This window comes from Euprymna scolopes, chromosome 36 (genome assembly GCF_053919585.1).
Source record: "Euprymna scolopes isolate OS-2025 chromosome 36, ASM5391958v1, whole genome shotgun sequence".
Lineage (NCBI taxonomy): Eukaryota > Metazoa > Mollusca > Cephalopoda > Sepiida > Sepiolidae > Euprymna > Euprymna scolopes.
The window spans coordinates 33,831,337-33,844,925 of NC_136517.1; the positions used below are offsets into that span (position 1 = coordinate 33,831,337).

At 33.2% G+C, this 13,589-nt stretch overlaps 2 pseudogenes; one reads left to right on the top strand and one right to left on the bottom strand.

The window, feature by feature from the left end:
- Window positions 1-9,488: 9,488 nt before the first annotated feature.
- On the bottom strand, window positions 9,489-9,605 carry LOC145260753 (5S ribosomal RNA; annotated as a pseudogene).
- Window positions 9,606-10,485: 880 nt separating this feature from the next.
- LOC145260895 (U2 spliceosomal RNA) lies at window positions 10,486-10,627 on the top strand (annotated as a pseudogene).
- The last annotated feature ends 2,962 nt before the right edge of the window (window positions 10,628-13,589 follow it).

Sequence of the window (13,589 nt, forward strand, 5' to 3'; positions counted from 1 at the left end):
AGACAATAGTGCTTAATGATTACGCATTTCATCTACAGACAATACTGTAAAATGCATTTTATCTATAGACAATAGTGTTTAATGCACTTAATCTACAGACAATAGTGTTTAATGCATTTTATCTAAAGAAAATATTGTTTAATGCTTACGCATTTTATCTAAAGACAATAGTGTTTAATGCCGCTTATCCACAGACAATAGTGTTTAACGCCTTTTATCTACAGACAATAGTGTTTAATGAATTTTATTATACAGACGATAATGTTTAATGCTATCGCATCTTATCTACAGACAATAGGGTTTTATGCCTTTTATCTACAGATAATAGTGTTTAACGACTTTTATCTACAGAGAATAGTGTTTAATGCATTTTATGTACAGACAAGAGTGTTTAATGCATTTCATCTACGGATAAAATTGTTTTATGCATTTTATCTACGGACACTAGTTTTTACCGATTTTAATCTACAGACAATAGTGCTCAATTGTAACGCATTTTATCTACAGACAATAGGGTTAATTCTTACGTATTTTATCTACAGAGAATAGTGTTTAATGCATTTTATCTACAGACAATAGTATTAAATGCAGTTTACCTACGGACTATAGTGTTTAACGCTATTTATCTACAGACAATAGTTTTAATGCATTTTATCTACAGACAATTGTTTTTACGCATTTTATCTACGGACAATAGTGTTTAATGCATTTTATCTACAGACAATTGTGTTTAATGCATTTTATCTACGGACAATAGTGTTTAATGCATTTTATCTTCAGACACCAGTTTATAATGCTTAGGTATTTAATGCATTTCATATGCAGACAATAGTGTTTAATGCATTTTATCTACAGACAATAGTGTCTAATGCTTAGGTATTTTATATACAGACAATAGTGTTTAATGCATTTTATCTACAGTGACTAGTGTTTAACGCATTTTATCTATAGACGAAAGTGCTTTATGCTTTCGCATTTTATCTACAGACAATAGTGTTTAATGCAGTTTATCCACAGAAAATAGTGTTTAATGCAGTTTATCCACAGAAAATAGGGTTTAATGCTTACGCATTTTATCTACAGATAATATTGTTGAATGCAGTTTATCTACAGACGATAGTGCTTAATGCTGTCGCATTTTATCTACACACAATAGTGTTTAATGCAGTTTATCTAGAGACATTAATAGTTAATGCATTTAATCTACAGACAATAGTGTTTTATGCTTACGCATTTTTTCTACAGACAATAGTGTTTAAGGCTTACGTATTTTATCCACAGACAGTAGTGTTTAATGCTTACGTGTTTTATCTACAGACAATAGTGTTTAATGCATTTTATCCACAGACAATAGTGTTTAATGCATTTTATCCACAGACAATAGTGTTTAATGCTTACGTGTTTAATCTACAGACAATAGTGTTTAATGCTTACGTGTTTTATCTACAGACAATAGTGTTTAATGCATTGTATCTACAGATACTCCTAACCACCTTCTTTCTTTTTTTTATGCTAGCCCGCACACATTTGCTAATTTGCATACGTGCTCGAACACTGCTGTTATCACTTTCACTAGTCATTTATTCTTCGACTGCCGCTCACATCTTCATGCGCCCTCATACGCACTCTGTTTAAAACTAGCAAGTCACAACTTTTGAAATGTGGTCCGATACTATGCGGACCACATTAGCTTCGACTAGGTGAATAAATTGACCGATTACTGATTAATCGGTCCTTGATAATCGATCCTTGATAGGAATAGGTAAATAACTCCGACTCGCTTTTTGTAAAATGACATTTATTACTGCGTCATTACAGCCGAGACATCATTCTTGTTTGTGGTGAAAATGTAATAAAAAAAAAACATCATTCACATGATGTAGAACGTTCTCTACGTCTCTCCCGAGATTTCGAATGCTGTCTCTGTCGAGATACGTCTTTCTTTTTTTATACTCCCTTTTCCTCCATTCACCGGTGAGGTCACTTTTCATTCATTTAAATACGCGCATTCGCGCTATGTTACAAAGGATGGAAGCCAATTGAGGTGCTCATCGCAGATGGCTTAACTGTCCTTTTTTATGCCGGACGTGGCTTACATGACATTGCTAATGAAAAAATATTGGCCCTTTCGAGATAGCGTTTGAAATTTGAGAATATTTTTTCTTTGTAATAAACTAGCGGGGGTTACCTGGCATGGCCCGGGTGTTTGGAGGTGTGTTGTTGGAGAGGGGTAGATCAAAACATGGCCGGGTACTTGGAGGTGCAAAAGAAAAAAAAATTAAATAGGAAGGTAGGCTTGAAACCTGAAGCCTTGACGCGAAGGTGGAAACAAAAGGGGAAAAAAAAGCTAGACACCTAACCATCTCGGCCACGTGGGAGAGGAACTGATAAGCATATTAAGTTAACGTCTATAAAGTGAAATTGTCAGGTGCGAGAAAGTTACGTCGCGTAATGTTTGACCTTGAAACATGACGTAAGCAATGGTTGTTCAGCAGTTAAGATTTTGTGCGGGACAGTTTTTACTGAACTTTGGGGAAGGAAAAGCAGCTCCCCCGTTTACTAGGGGAGTGTCTCGAAATGAAAGCAACTGCCTGATATGACGGTGAAAAGCCGACATTGACTAAACGTTTATGTCGCTTTCTAGAGACCACTGGCTGTGAACCGGGGAGGTGGCGGTATTTACTTGCTTCCTCACTGAGCAAATTAGGCACAGCCGTTTTTAATGTGGAGAGATTGGGGAAAGGGGGGGGCAGCTCCCCGGGGAGCAGGGGAGCTGGATAGTGACAATTGGTATGAAAGGTTTCTTCTACATTAACCAATAACTGATTGCTATAAGAGCAATGGTCTTATATGTGGGGTTGCCCCCACATATGGTCTCTGATTGCGACATCTGCCAGAACATATACTACACTTTGATCTTGGTCCGAGGCCACAAAGGTCCCCCTGAAAAAGGGGAAGGGGCAAAAGAGGGGTGGCTGTATTTATTTGCTTCCCCACTGACCAAATAAGGCACAAGGCCGTTTTTAATGTGCAGAGAGGAGGGAGGGGGAAGGGAAAAAGGGGACCAGCTCCAAGCTGGATAGTGAAAGCCATTTGGTATATAGGGTTGCCCCTACATGGACCAAAAGATTGCCATAAGAACAATGGTATTAGATTACAGCATCTGCCGGAACATATACTACACATTGATCTTGGCCCGAAGGCCACAAAGGTCGCGCCCGAAAGAGATGGGGGTGGCTATTCGAATCGAGTTTCGCTTTTTTATGTCGAAAAACGAAAGCAACACGCGGCGATCCAAAAATCTGGAATATTTAGCTTTTCAAAGTCGGGCAAATTAAATAGACAGGCGACCCCCGTAGATATTATGATTTAGACATGATATAAAAAAGGTTTAAGAATGAGGGAGCCGAGCGAGCAGCCCCCGAAAAAAAGCCTTGTGCGGACATGCATAAAAAGTGTACATACATACATACATACATACATACATACATACATACATACATACATACACACATTTTGCCTTTTATATATATATAGATTATTTGTTTGCCTTTAAAAAACGATCAAGCTTACAGATTCATGACAATAACAAATAAAAAAACATATGTTTCCCTTGTGGGAGAGAAAAAGTACGTTGGTGCTGGGTCTTAGTTGGGAACATCAAAACTTTCCTTAATCTTTTGTAACTTAGAGAATGTCGAATTAGCAAAAAATTTTCCTAGTTATTTTATCCATATCTTGATCGGTCTTTGATTAGAATAGATCGACGTATGGACTGATGATACCACGAACCGAGCAGTATGTTCTCTGCATTCAGAAAAAACAGTAAAAATACCTGAAACTATATAACTTGTTCTTCGTGGTTATTTTAACAGAACAAGCTATACGACTACATTATAAACAAAATAAAAATGGCCGCTATTAGGACTGTAGGCGACAATACAACGTGTTTACGATTGTGAAATTTAATCAACTGAGATTTGAAGACGGTAATATTATTAAACCGGTTGGATGCAGGTGACAATGTCAGAAACATCAATAAGAGAGAGGGGGAGAAAGTGAGAGAGAGCTAGAGACTGTCTGGCTACAGCAAGTAGATCTATTTCGCCATCTTGCTGGGCAACAACTTCGTAAGTTCGCCAGTTATATATTTTTAAATAGCATTAAATAAAATTTGTTAAATTCATATATAAAATATCCAGGATATTCGGCGTTGCCCGGGGCAAAAGTAGAATATAGTTTTATTAAAACTTTAATCTCGCTACTTCTCTCTATTCATCTCTTTATATATATATATATATATATATATATATATATATATATATATATATATATATATATATATATATATAAAATAAAAAATTTATGTATTGACAGCAGTTTGAAAAGCATATCTTATTTTTTTTTATTAATATTATTGAAATTTTTCCCCTTTTTCCTTGTACATATTTGTGAATTATTCGGCCTTTGGATTATTTTGGACCATCTTCCAATTACGGTATTTCCTTGGATTTTACTTGTGCAAATGGAAATTCAATTAACTTTCTTGAAATTATATTTTTGGATTTTACCGTCATTGGATTATTTATCTTCCACCAGACTATCCATTCACCTTTTTCTTCACCATATTCCCTCTGCTTCACTTTTTTGTTATCAAGTAAGATCTTTGACTTACTTGCTGTTTCATCAAATACTTTTGTATGCAAAATCCGATCTCGCATTTTTGCTAATTCCTACCCTCTGATGGGAAGGAAAGTATTTCTTCGAAATTCCGCGGATTAAGGACTATCCACTTATCAAGTGTTTCCTTTTCAGATTAAATATGTTTTAACTCTTTTTCAAAGTGTTTTTAACATGTTTTATTAACTGTTTGCTCGTATATATATATATATATATATATATATATATATATATATATATATATATATATATATATATATATATATATAATCTTTTATGTCAGGTCATGTCATATGCTACTGGTACCATGTAACCAGTATTACCTATCTCATAGTCGGGTCACCGGCGACTAAACTAGTTCCCCCATCAGACTTGTTTGGTGAGGAGGGTGGCCCGTCTCCCTGAAGGATTAAAAACAAGACATTCCAAAGGTCAAATGAACCCTTTTTCGGGGTCAACGGCCAACTAGCACCGTGTGTTTGTGTGTATGTATGTGTGTGTTGGGGTGGAGAGGGCTCCCGTAAGCCGTGGTGAAGGCAACCTTTCTAGGAGAAGCAAATCTCTGATTAAAAAAAACATAAAGTGGGAGCCCAGTACCCGCATTGAGCTGGTCTGCAGTTTAACTTGTTGCTGGTTATCTTGCTCTTGCTTGTTGCTGGATCTCAACATTTTGAACCGAGAGAGAGACTTAGTCGTCGTACAGAGCTAAGACCCTGTAACATCATCTGTGTATAGATACTCCCTCAGGCATTTGTCTATATGATCATGTGGCGATGGAAAAGTTGGGACTCTCATCATACCTCGGAGACTCTCTGCCTCCCTTAAATCTATTATGCCACTTAAAAACTGGTGCTCGATTCATGCAATATAGTCTACAAGTAGTCTGAAGTATTCCATTCGTTTTTGTAGCATTTTCCCACGTTTAAAACAGAATTTTATTGCATATCGTTCTTCTAAACTGTCTCCACGTCCAGATTGCATTTTTGAAATTCACTAGTTGTGACAATCAGACTTTGGTAGGGTGTATTCCAATTCCCGGTGTAGGTGTTCATTTCGACCTGAAATCATAAAAATTAGTCATCTCATAAGATGTATAGCAATTATATATTGAATTTTCAAAAGTTTGCAACAATTTTAAATGTTTGTAAAAAAGTCTGGAAACTTATTAAAGGCACCCCGTGGAGTACTGTTGCTACATTTGGAGCGGCACCTCTCTCGCCTTGACAGATAAAACTGACTTCGACGATGTCCTCTTGTCTTCTCTACGTCCGCTTTCTCACAGAAGAGACATTGCTAGTTTTTCTCTACTTTATCGTTATCTTCATCGAAAGTATTCGCCTTTTGTAAGACATTCACAACAAAAACTCGTCTAATTACCACAACTGACAAGAACTTTCTTTGCCTAATATTGAATGGAGTTTCCATGAACAGAGATTATGTTCAAGAACTTTCTGTCTGTGGACCATCATCATAGTTTGCTTCACTAAAGACTACAACATGGTCGTTTTCAAATCCAATATAAACAAATACTTGTCATAAAATACCCTCATTCGTTGTTCATTCCATTCATCGGTTTGAATTCTCTGAGCATGGTGACACATTAGAAATAAAAACATGAACTCATTTCAGAATAGTTACGAGGTGCCTTTAATAAGTTTCCAGACTTCACTCTGTTTTCCCCCGTGTAAAACATTAAGCTCGTCTCTCTACCACCATTGCCAATAAATTCACTTTCTTTCTCTGTACCTAAAACTAAACAAAACTTCTATAAGCAAAGTTTTTTTTTCCTAGAACAGTGGAACGCAGTCTCATGAAGCTGCTTCTCAGCTTACTACAACATTGCCATTATCAAGTCGAATGTAAACAAATTCTTATTTGGGCCGTCCTCTAAAATAATATTTTTTTTGACCAGTTACAATTAGCGTTGACAATCCCTTTAATGTTTCATTGTCTATCAGACAGACTCAATAGTCCTTATCCTCGAGATTTATTTGGATTTCGATAAGCCGTGGCTCGTTTATAAAAGAAGACACAAAAGATGTTGTTTAGTAAATTTTATTAAAACGAAGATGATGAAATGATTCTGGGAAGTAATGATTCAGCAATAGAACACAGACAAATAAAAACATCGATTCAATTTGATTAAAAATTAGGTTTACATTTTTTTTTTCAATCAGACATTTAAAATTCGAAAAAGTAAATAAAGGAAAAATAATTTTTTTAAATAATTTTTTTTAAAATGAATATTCTATGAATTAGTGATATTTGCCTTATAGGCTATCTATTTACATTCGCATCTTCATCTGAAATTGAGGAAAGTTGGTGACGGGTGTGCCCTTTCTAGGGACTTTGAGTTCGCTTTGACTAGTGGGATCATGTTCACGTTAGTGGTTATGTTTTTGTCCTAAGTAAACTTTCTTCGTGTTTTCTCTATTTTTTTCGCATTTAATTTTCTCTTCATTTTCTTTCAATATCTTTTATTCCTTTTTTTCCTTTTCTTTTTCACCGTTTTTTTCCTTATCTATTTCCCATTTCGTCTTTGTATTCTTACATTTTTCGCTTTTTCTTTTTCATTTTGCGTCTTCTTTTTTTTTTTTTCTTTATGCTTTTGTCTTTATCCCCTCTCCCTATTCTTATTCAGTATTTATTTCTATTTTGTCTTTTCTTTCAAACCTTCCCTTATTTTTCTTGTAGTCGCCTTCCTTTCCGTCATCACTCATTGTTTCCTTATCTATTTCTTATTTCTAGCGTCTCTTCTATTTTTTACTTTTTTTTACGTCTTTATTTTTGAATTTTATTTTTATGGTGTCTCTTCTCTTTTTTCCTGCGTCTTTCCTTTTGGATGTTATTTATTGCGTTTCGTCTCTTTGTTTGTTTTTTTTTTGTTGTTTTTTTTGGGGGGGGCGTGTTTCTTTTTTACTTTAATTTTTCTGATATCTCTTCTACTTTTTCTTACGTCTTTCTTTTTTATTTTATTTTTCTGGCGTCTCTTTTTCCTGTTTTCTGCCGTACCTTGTCTTTTATTCCGACGTGTTTCTTCTTAGATTTTATTTTTCTGACCTCTTTTGCATTTTTTTCTTACGTGTTGCTTTTTTATTTTATTCTTATAGTGTCTCTTCTCTTTTTTCTTACGTCTTTCTTTTTTATTTTATACTAGCGAGGATACCCGGCGTTGGCCGGGTGTTTCGAGGTGTGTGTGCTCTTAAATCAAAAAGAAACACGGGGGGAAAGCTGTGGTAATTAGGTAGAATCGAACACGAAGCCCTGAGGCGAAGTTGGTAAATAAAATGTGAAAAAAAAACATGACAAGTTAACCGCTCGGCCAGCAAGAATGAGTTACTGAAAGAAGTTTGAATTTATTTAATTAAGAAGAGAATTGACAGGCACCTGCACTAAATGATGTCAAGTGGAAGTCGTAGAGTTAACATTTTGTGCGAGCGTTATGACGACGACGTAAGCAATAGCTATTCAGCAGTGAGCATTTTCTGCGGGACAGTTTTTTATGAGGTCAATAACCCGGTTTGTTTGTTTTTACCTAGCTTTGGGGAAAAACAGCTCCTCCGTTTATTAGGGGAGTGGCTCGTCTCGAAATGAAAGCAACCGTCTGATATGACGACGGTAAGCCGACATTGACCAAACGTTACATCGCTTTCTAAGGACCACTGGCCGTGGGCCAGGATTTGAATCGAGTTTCGCTTTTTATACCGAAACACGAAAGCAACATGCGGCGATCCCAAAATGTCAAATATTTAACGTTTCAAAGTCGGGAATATTAAATAGACAGGCGACCCCCGTTGTTAAGTCATAGATATTTTCATTTAGACAGCATATAAAAAGTTTTAAAAATGAGCGACGGCCTCGAGAACCCGCCGGAAAAAAGATTTTTGCAGACATACACAAAAAGCGAACATACATACATACACACATTTTCGCTTATATATATATAGAGATTTATGGTGTCTCTCTTTTTTTTACATGTTTCTTTTTTAATTTTATTTTTTGGAGTTCTTCTTTTTTTTCTTGCGTCTTTCTTTTCTATTTTATTTTTCTGGCATCTCTTCTGATTTTTCCTTTCGTCTCTGTTTTTTTTTTAATTTTATTTTATGAGGTGTATTCCCTTTTTTCTTAGTGTGACTTTTTTTTTTCATGGCATCTTTTTGGATTTTATTTTTCTGACGTCTCTTCTTTTTTTCTTAATTGTTTCTTTTTGCGTTTTTCTTCTGTTTTTTTTGTTTGTTTTCCTTCCTTTTTTCTCTGTATTTTCTTTGTCTTTTATTCTTCGTATTTTCTTATTGTTTTTCTTTATATTATTTTCTTGTTCGTATATTGCGTTATTCATATGTTTATCTGATTATTATTATTTTCTACTCATTACTATTTTTTTATAATCTTATTTTTTTATTATTATGATTATCTTGTTATTTTTCATTGCCGTTATCATTATTCTACTACTGCTATTATTATTATTATTATTATTATTATTATTATTATTATTATTATTATTATTATTGTTATTATTATTGTTATTATTGCTGTTATTATTATTATTATTATTATTGTTAATGTTATTATTATTGTTATTATTATTATTATTATTATTATTATTATCATTATTATTATTATTATTATTGGCTTCCTTCACTCTTGACAGACTATGGATGCCCACTGTAAAGGTGCCAGCGCGGTAAATTTGTGTGGCAAGAGTTGAACAGTCTATAACCACGTCTCGCCTGAGTAAACATTGTTGCATACCAGTGGCAAGTTGAGGTACAAGATGACCGGAAACAAGTGCCGAGATGAGTGGAGAGCACATACAGCGCCTAGAATTCCCAAATGGTAACCTATCTGATACTAACCAGGCTCAACGTTGCTTAACTTCGGTGATCTGGCGAGAACCGGTGTGTCAACGTGATTATGCCGTATATTATTATTATTATTATTATTATTATTATTATTATTATTATTATTATTATTATTGTTGTTGTTGTTGTTTTTATTAGTATTTTCTAATAATTATTTTATTATCATTATTTTAATTTCCTTTTTCCAATCATTATTATTATTTCTCATTATTACCTTCTTTTATTATATTTTTAAAATTATTACTTTTATAATAATTTTCAAATCTTAAATATTCTCTGCTTCGTTTACGTCTCTTTCTAAATTCTTAATTTTTTAGTTTAATTTTTATTGTCTTATTGTTAGTTTCTTTGCTTTTATTTCTTATTTTATTATTTTATTATTTGTTATTATTATCATTAATTTCTGATTATAATATTTTAATTCTGTAATTTTTTGTAATTTTTTCTTATTATTTTTGTACTTATTTCTTCTTCTGTATCGTCTTTGAATAACTTTTCTCGTTATTCTTTCCGTATAATTATTATTTTCTTGTTATTAGTATTTCTTTGTGTCATTATTTATTAATTTTTCTCATTACTTTATTATTATTGTTTCTAATGGATATTTTTTATGATTATCTTGTTATTATTATTTGCTATTTTTATTATTATTACTGTTATTATTTTATTATTATTATTATTATTATCATCATTATTACTATTATCATCATTATTATTATTATTATTATTATTATTATTATCATTATTAATATTATTATTATTATCATTATTATTATTATTATTATTATTATTATTATTATTATTATCTATATATTAATACGATAGCCGGTGTGTTCTTTTGTGTGTCACGCTTACATCCGGGTCATTTAATTGTTATGAAACTCCATTAAAACAAAGAAAAAAATTGGTGTCTCTGTTAAGGCAAAGCTAATAAAAAATGATTTGTTCTTCTTGGCCTTTTGGTCAAGATCAAAGTGTAGTATCTGTTCTTCAGACGCTAGATTTCAATTTCTTCTTTCTCAGTGGAGGAGAAATCCTATACGACAGACAATTTTTGTTCCTTTTCCCCACGTTGAAAAACGACTCTGGTGTCTATATTTGTCCCGTGAGAAGGCATTGTAAATAGTTACTATATTTAATGTAACAAAGTTTTAATATTACAAAAGTAACTGGGGAAAGTAATTTCTGATTTAATTACAAAATGCCCTGGATATGTCTCGTCTGATTAATTATAAAATGCAGTGGAAATGTCTGTTTTGATTAATTAAAAGATGCCTCAAAATTGTCCCTTCTGATTATTTTTTGTTTGTTTACTTGCCTCCCCACAAGGGCAGAGTTGGACATGAGGTCGGTTAAAAATTTTGGGGAATCAGCTCCCCAAAGGAGCACTCTGGTCAGTAACAAAAATAAAAATTGTATCAGTAATGAAGGATTTCTCCTCCATTAACCAAGACCAAAAAAGGGGGGATTTAAGTCACTGGAATGCTGAGACTGATACTACACTCAGAAATTCATGTTGAAGCAATGGTTGCCTAATCCCTAAATGTGTTAATGTTTTTATGTATTAATTTCAAAAAGCTGCTGAAATCAAATGAGATAGGTGTAAAACATATACTAGCAGAATATGCGGCGTCACCCGGGATTGGATAAGATAGTTGAGAAAACCCGGAATTGGATGAGGTGTTTGTAATGAAATAATCAGCCAGGCAATATATCAAAATTATTATTTAGGTAAGGGGGAGCGACACAGTGGGTTAAAGTTATGAAAATAATTGTCGAAATTAGTAACATATCCAAGAATTATGAAAAATGATGAAATGTGAGTTACTTGATTAGTGTGTTTGTAATGAAAGAATAAGCCCAGACAATATATCAAAGTTCTTACACTAGTAGGAGCGGGGACATAATGTGCTTTTTAATTATAAAAAATAATTATTGAAATTAGTAACATATCCAAGAATTATGAAAAATGATGAAATGTGAGTCAATTGATTGGTGTGTTTGTAAGGAAATAATCAGCCCAGGATTATTTTAGTAAGAGCGGGCGATAAGATGTGTTTTAATTACAAAAAATATGGTCGTAATGAGTAACATATCCAAGAATTACGAAAAAATGATAAGCTGTGAGTTTATTGATTGGTGTGTTTATAATAAAATAATCTGTCCAGAAAATATATTAAAGTTATTATGCTAGTAAGAGAGGGCGATAAGGACGGTTTAAATTATGAAAATGATTGTCGAAATTAGTAACATATCCAAGAATTATGAAAAATGATAATGTGTGATTAAATACATTAGTGTGGTTGCAATGAAATAATCAGACTAGCCAACGTATCAGTTATTATTTTAGCAAGGTGGGCAATGATGTCGGTTAAAATGATAAAATATGATTGTCGAAATAAGTAATATATCTAAGAATTATGACAAATGATGAAATGTGAGTTAATTGATTGGTGTGTTGTAATGAAAAGATTTACCCAGACAATATATTAAAGTTATTATTTTAGTAAGGTGTGCGATATGGTAAGTTTAAATGATGATATAGTAAGTTTAAATGGTGAAAAGTATTGTCGAAATTAGTACCATATCCAAGAATTATGAAAAATGATGAGATGTGAGTTAATTGATAGTTGTGTTTTTGTAATGAAATAACCAGCCCATACAATATATCATTTTTTTTATTTTAGTAAGGGGAGAGGCGATAATGTGGTTAACATTATGATAGATTATTATCGAACATAGTAACATATTGATTAATTATGAGAAATGATGAAATTGGCCGGTGTGTTAAATAATCAGCCCAGGAAATATATCAAAGTTATTATCTTAGTAAGGGGGATATACAGTTTTAATTAAAGGGCTAGAATAATATGATTGTGCCTTTCTTCATGCTGAACAGAACGCCCACAGAATGCTCAGAAACAATATATTACATATGAAAAATGCCGCTGTGGAATTTCCACAGGTCCCGCTAGTAAATATTATTACTATTTTCATTATCATCATCATCATCATCATCATCATCATCATCATCATTATTATTATTATTATTATTATTATTATTATTATTATTATTATTATTATTATTATTATTATTTTCCTTTTCTTGTTTGGCCCTGTCGGTGGGGCATTAGAATACGCTGACTGCCCCTCTGCAGAGAGTAAAAGTCCCTCAATGGGGGTTCTGGATACGACCTTAAACTATATCCAGTGGTGAGGCCCCAGTTTGTGGACTTTGGGGAGTGTGGAGCCACCCTTTAATTATCATTGCTCCCAGGTCTACTCTGACCCGGAGTGGTAGTACCTGTTAGGGTCCCAACTATGGGCTAAATAGAAATTTACTTGAAAACAACAAATATATTCTATTAAAAAAAATTTCTTCAAAATCTTTGGATTCGGCCTTAAATAACTTGAAAAGGGTTGATATGCAGTAAAACAAGAACAACCAACCAACCTTTTATTGTTTCTCTTTTTATTCTTTTATCTTTTACATGTCTTTTAGGTTTTTTTTCTTGATTTTTTTCTTTCTTCCTTTCTTTTCTTCTATCTGCTTCTCTCCCCTTATTTTTCTTCAACTTCTTATACCTTTACTATAACTTCTTGTCTTTTTCCTCTTAACCTTCTTCCTTTTCCTCTTTATTTTCGTACTCTCCGCCTTCTTCCTTTCACATGGGTTTGAGGTTAAAGGATCACAGAGGGGTCCAGTCAAGAAGGCATTTTTTTGGTGCGAGGTGTGGATATGTGTTCACTGAAATAATGTTATGCCAAAGGTGGACCCCACCTAATCTGCAAAAAGTATTAGCAGAGCAGGGTCAATGTGTTTTTAGACTTTTAGACATATTTGGGGCGGGTACGATGAGCTACGACCAGTAAAAACAACTCTCAAATATAAGCAAAGCTATAGGTACACATAGTACACATGTACGCAAACATATACTCATGCACGTCTTTATATATATATATATATATATATATATATATATATATATATATATATATATGTATATGTGTGTGTATTTATGTATATATATGTGTGTGTGTATGTAT